Below are 6,081 nucleotides of genomic sequence, written 5' to 3'. Positions count from 1 at the left end.
AGGGCGGGTTGGGTGGAAAAACGACAACCTTTCCGCTTTTCGCCAGGCGCTGGGAGCTTACCCGAGTGAGGTGAGCTCCTACCTGGTTGTGTCTTGCTCCTTCTTCTCTGGGGTATTTGTACCCCTTCCCCCTTTTGTTGTGGTGATTATTCGGGCCTCCGGTGTCTCTTCCTGTCCCCCCCATCCCCCTGCTACTTTCGCACCTTGCTCTGTTCTCTTTGTTCCGTTTGTTTCGCACCGTGGGTAGGGGCGCCGCTCTGGCTGCCCCTCCCTTCTGTTTTCCCGCCTGTTGGTGGGATCCCCCACCCTGCGCCTAACCCCCCAGGCCCTCCATCGTGCCGCCCGTTGTGCAACACGGGGCCTGGGGCATAGACTGAGTAGTGTGGGTTCCCCCCTTGCTCTCGCCCCCTGTTGCCCAGGACCCTGTCCCCTGAATGAAAGCACAACAGCTCTGTTTATGTGGAAAATAAAAAGTGGCCGTAGGCCTTTTATTATATACAAATGGTGGCACTGTACACTGGTTATGAATGCTGTACAGTAAAATAACACTTTTTGGGCCCCTCGTGTCCATGGGTTAGGATGCCCCCCTTCCTTTGGCCTCCCTTCCGATGTCCTGTGGCATCCTTTCCTGGACACGTGCCGCCACACCTGAGGGGTTGTTGGCCTAAACCGCTCAGGTCCCCCCAAAATAGTGGTCCTATTGCCCCCTTAATTGCAGCCCTGTGTTGTTAGTGCCTGAAAGATGTTGTCTGTAAATTTATCCCAGCCTTTGTTTGACAGGTGTACCCCATCGTGGTGGAACCAGTCGGGGTTGTTCTGTGATAGCCCGTGTTTAATGTAGTGTAAACCTGTGCTCATGCAGTATTTCTCTATCCCTTTGTTCAGCTTTTTGCGTGCCGTTTCAATGGCCTGCCTCCTGTATGCCCCGTGCCAGATTCTGCGAGTTATGATTTCTGACATGAATATTTTTGTTTTTCCCCAGCAGTGTGCTATTGCCCTTAGTGATTCGCATATGTCGTGCATTAGCTCGCCTCGGTTTGTTCTGACTAAATCGTTGCCCCCGAGGTGGATGACTAAGTACTCGGGCGGGTCCCTGAACCCAATCAGGTCTGACAGCCTGTCGTGGATGTCCTCCCAGTGCATCCCTGGGAGGCCCCACCATGAAGTGATTGTTCTTTTGAAATGCAACACCTCTCTGTATTCCTCGATCCATCTGCCTGCTCTTGTCACGAATGAGTGGCCAACTATCCATGCCGATTTGTATGGTGGTATGTCTGCGTGGGGAATGAAAAATGAATCATACCATGTTCACTCGCACATACCTCTTGAAACATTGCGATTTCCAACCCCCGATGCTCTTCACTCCCTCTGCCCCTAAACCACCTGCCCATGCTGATGTGGCTGCGCCTATTCTGAAGGAGTGGGTACCAAATTCTGCCTTGTCCCAGCCTGCCCTGGCTATGGTTTTCTTTAGTACCGCCTGGAATTGATACCTGCTTAGGGCCTTGCCGTCCCTATGAATCAGTAGCTGGCCCCCTACGTCGGGACGTACTAGGAGAAATTGGTGCGTGATGCACCTCGGGCAATGCTCACTTTCTTTGATACAATGTAGCTCTATTTTTCTCCCCCTCCCCACCTGGTCTGTTTTGGATTTTCTCAAAAATATTGCCATTCCTTCTGCTTTTATGGATATGTCTGTTTTTGCTAAGCCATCGCCTGCCGCTGTGTTCTGTGCTACTAGCTCCCCGACCCTTAATGCCCCGTAATATGCCAAAGCAAATGCTGCCCTAAACAATTTGACCTCATAGCTGCTGTTGCATGTGCTGTGTACTAGCTTTAGCAGTATTGTCATCTTTTCAAAGTTCAAAGGCCTCCTGCTGTCAGGTGTCTTTCCTTCTAACCTTGCCCACCCCTTCATTGCGTATTTTATTCGTGAATTTGTTGTTGGGTCCGCTATCCCGGCCACCTTCACTGTGTAAGCTATCGCCGCTAAGTGTGCTGCCGCCCAACTTTTCCTCTTTCCTTGCGAAAATGCGCTCCCCACGAAATCACATAACATTGCCGCTGTGATGTCCCCAATTTTCTTGGCTCCTGTTACTTTTAATACATTTTTTACATGCTTTTTATATTGCTCACCGGTTCTGTATGTTATGGCGTTCCTGGCCAATTTCTCTACCATCTGCTCCTGTGGTCCTTTTTCCTCTTCCGAGTCAACCTTGTAGTTGACCGTGTTTCCTCCCATTCTTCCAGAGGTACCCATGCCTTCTTTGGCGTGGGCGTTTTTTCCCATCTTGCATCCGGCCGCAATTCTCTGAACCTGTCCCACTGAAAGCGAGATAATGCGTCAGCGACCTTGTTTGCTTCACCTGCGATATGCCTTGCCTTTACACTGACATTATTCTTGAGGCAACTTAGGGTTATAACCCTCATTATTTCCAGTACTAGTGGGCACGAGGCGCTCCCGTTGTTTATGACATGCACTACTGCCATGTTGTCTGACCACACCATTAAGTCCTTGCATCTCAGCTCTTTCTCCCATGCGCATAGTGCTACCCATATTGGGAATATTTCCAACAGTGTGATATTGGTGGTCCATTCTGCTTTCTGCCAATTTTCTGGCCATTCTTCAGCACACCATTCCACCCCTAGAATTGCGCCGAAACCAAACCCCCCGGCTGCATCTGTGAATAACACCCTTTCGTTTTCCTCGTTTATAGGTGTTCGCCAGATTACTGCGCCATTGAACGTTTTTAGGAATTCTGCCCATACCTCCATGTCTCTTTTTATCCCTTCCCCGATTCTCACCCTGTGGTGTCCTTCTCTGACCCCTCTTGTTCTCAGCTCTAACCTTCTCTGGAATATTTTCCCTTGTGGTATGATTCTTCCTGCGAAGTTTAGTTTTCCTGCCAGTGATTGTAGCTCCTTTGCAGTGGCCTTGTTTTTCCCTCCTAGGCCCTTGATTTTGCTCAGTAAGTCTGCTACCTTTTCTTTTGGGATCCTGCATTCCCCCATACGTGAGTCTATCTCTATGCCTAGGAATTGTATTGTTTGTGTTGGGCCTGTGGTTTTTTCGTCTGCTAATGGGAAACCCCACTCTTTAGCTAATGCTGTGAATTTCTGTAGTGTATTTTGGCACTGCCTTGAGCCATGTGGCCCCACAAATAGAAAATCGTCTAGGTAATGGACTACTTGTGCCCCCTCCTCCTCTTTTGTAAGTGCCCAATGCAAGAATGAGCTTACTTTCTCAAAATAAGCACACGAGATTGCGCATCCCATTGGGAGGCACCTGTCCACAAAGTATTTGCCTTCCCACTGCATACATAGCCACCTCTGAGACTCTTCTCTCACCGGTAGGAGACGGAAAGCCGACTTTATGTCTGCTTTTGCCATCCATGCTCCCTTCCCTGCTTTTCTGACTATGTGTACTGCTTCCGTAAAGTCTGAGTAACTTACTGATACTGCCTCCTTGTTGATCCCGTCATTAACTGAGGTCCCTGTTGGGTATGATAGGTGATGGATCAATCTAAACTCACCTGCCTCCTTTTTTGGAACCAGCCCTAGTGGTGAACATATGTACTCTCTGAATGGGGGGGAGCTGTAAGGGCCTCTTATTCTTCCTAGCTCTATTTCTTTGTTGATTTTCTTGGTCACCAACTCTTTGTTTTCTAGTGCTGATCTCAGGTTTTTTGGCGTGTTTGTGGACCCGTGGCCTTCGAATGGGATTTCAAAGCCCCCCTGAAACCCTTGCCTAATTGTCTCTGCCGTTTCTTGATCTGGAAACACCTGTAGCCATTTCTCCATTACTTCCAGTTTTACAGGAGTGGCCCCTTTCTCGCCTGCCCTCCTAGTTCCGCTTCTCTGTCCCCCTGTATTTATTGGATGTTGCCCTTGTGCATTTGTTGGTAGCATGCTCCCCTCCACAGTTCTCGCATTTGTGATTGAATCTGCACTTCTTCCCCCAGCTGCATGGCACCCCTTTCTCGAAGTTCCTGCATTGACCTGGCTGTGCTCTTGGACCCCCATTTTCTCCCCTGCCACCCCCTTGTGCTGTTGGTGGTATGCTGCTCTGCCAGCTTCTTTGTGCCTCGTAGTGTCTGCTCCGAAAATTCTGCTCGCTTGCCCTGTCTCGGCTGCCATCAAACCTCCTGTTGCTGTATCTGTAATCTCTTTTGTAATCACTATAACCATATTGCCTCCTGTAGTAGCTACCCGCATATGGTTGGTCCCTGCTGTCCCACTTCTCTTTTAATACATTGAAAATATACAGATTGTAATTCTCTTCGTCCCACCCAATATCTGGGAAGCAGTCCATCTCCTTCCTAAACTCATGATCATACTCTTTCCATGCCTCCCCCCCAAAAGCTTTGTACACTTTTAGCACGCTTTGCTGGTAAGTGACCAGCGATGGGCCATCTTCGGGAAATTTCTGTAAAATGATGGACGACATTATCTGGAATGCTGCTGTCCAGTTGTCAAAATTTCTGGCTACTGCTGCCCTTTTCAACAGCCCTTTTTCGTCCTCTTTCATGTCCTCTTTTGCTACATCGTGACCCCTTTTCTGTACATCTAGCAATGTGAATATGTCTATTAATTCCTTTCTCCATATTTTTTCCTTAATTTTTTCGCTAATGTGCCAGGCTTGTGCTTTCAGGGATCGCCCCTGTGCATCCTTGCCTATAGTGGGTCTCCCATACTTTGTCATGTTCTTGACTGGTTCATTGACTAATGCTGTGGTAGGCTCTGCTGTAGTGATTGGGCTTTGAGGTGGCTCTGGTGTAGTCGGGTTTGCCCCGTTGTCTGCTGGCCCCTGCCCCCCTGTCCTTTCCTCCGTATTCTTTCCTCTTCCTATTACCCCTTTTTTCTTCACCCAGGCTCGCAAATGGTCCCTCTCCTCGTCCTCACTACTTTCCCACTCTGATTCCAAACCGTCCTGCCCTTCATCTGTACCCCTTTTTGCTCTGTGCGGTTTACCCTGTGTCTTCATGCATTTTACATTTGCATTTAATACCTTGATCATTTTGTTAATGCTGTTGCTTAATTTTACGATACCTTTGTTTTTCTGCTTCTTCATCGGCCTCTCTGGTTCCTGCGGCTCTTCCCCTGTTCCTCTTGCCCTCTTTTGGCCTTGGGGTACCGCCTCTTCCTCCTCGCTGTCCGTAGAATCCTCCAGCAGCAGGGGCGACATTGCCCTAGCCCTTTCCTCTTTCTGCATCACCTCCAGGACCCATTTAGCCCCGTAGTCTTTTTCTGCCTTTTTGGCCCATGCGCTGAATTCCTGCGCTCTTTTTAATTTTTCCTCCATTCCTCTTTTCTTCTTGCTTCTGGTAAAAATGTTTACAAAAGTTTCCCCTGCCGAAACTCGGGATCGAACCACGGACCTTTAGATCTTCAGTCTAACGCTCTCCCAACTGAGCTATTTCTGCTGACTGATTCCTTTTCCTTGCCGTACGAGGGTTGGTTAGCCCCCCTGCGTTTGACCCAGGTTTTGAAATTGGCAGGCGAGATTGGCTTTGCTCGGTCTTGAACCCGTGTTTCAGGTTCTGCCGAGGTCGTTCGTTCGTGCCCTTGCTCCCTGCGCCACCTGGGCGTGTGATCTTCTCGATGTTTGGCCGTGTGTACTGTTGCTTTAAGGGGACCCTTTCTTTACCGTGATGCTCCTCCTCCTGCCGTGAGCATCACCTGTTTCGTTCCCCAGCGCCGCGTCTGCCCGGCTTCTGCCGTGTTGTTCACCGCTTCTCCCGTGGGCACTGCCTCTATAAGACCGACGCCGGCGCCTGGATTTCCTTGATGCTGCTGTGCGGTCTTCCTTCCACTGCGATCGCCTTCCCGGGTTTCTTCGACGAGGTAGGTCTTCCTTCTCCTTCTGCTCTTCTTTGCCGCATCAAGCCCGCCGATGCAAAGCCGAGCGTGGTCCCGCTCTTCGCAACGCCTACTCCGCGAGCTGCGTCCTCCTTTTCTTCACCGCTTCTCTTCTCCGACACCGTGCCTGCCCAGCTACTCCGTGTAGTCCACTGCTTTCACCGCGGGCCCCGACTCTTCGAGACTGGCGACGGCGTCCGGATTTCCTTGCTGTTGCAGCGC

At 50.1% G+C, this 6,081-nt stretch overlaps 1 non-coding gene across 1 annotated transcript; it reads right to left on the bottom strand.

Moving 5' to 3' along the window:
- Window positions 1–5,350: 5,350 nt before the first annotated feature.
- TRNAF-GAA (transfer RNA phenylalanine (anticodon GAA)) lies at window positions 5,351–5,423 on the bottom strand. The gene has a single exon. It is a non-coding gene; the product is annotated as a tRNA-Phe (tRNA).
- Between the last annotated feature and the right edge of the window lie 658 nt (window positions 5,424–6,081).

This window comes from Ambystoma mexicanum, chromosome 9 (genome assembly GCF_040938575.1).
Source record: "Ambystoma mexicanum isolate Mex_15411 chromosome 9, UKY_AmexF1_1, whole genome shotgun sequence".
NCBI classification, from domain to species: Eukaryota; Metazoa; Chordata; class Amphibia; order Caudata; family Ambystomatidae; genus Ambystoma; species Ambystoma mexicanum.
Note: the sequence above shows the minus strand (reverse complement) of the source record. Positions and strands in the feature narration are given on the sequence as shown.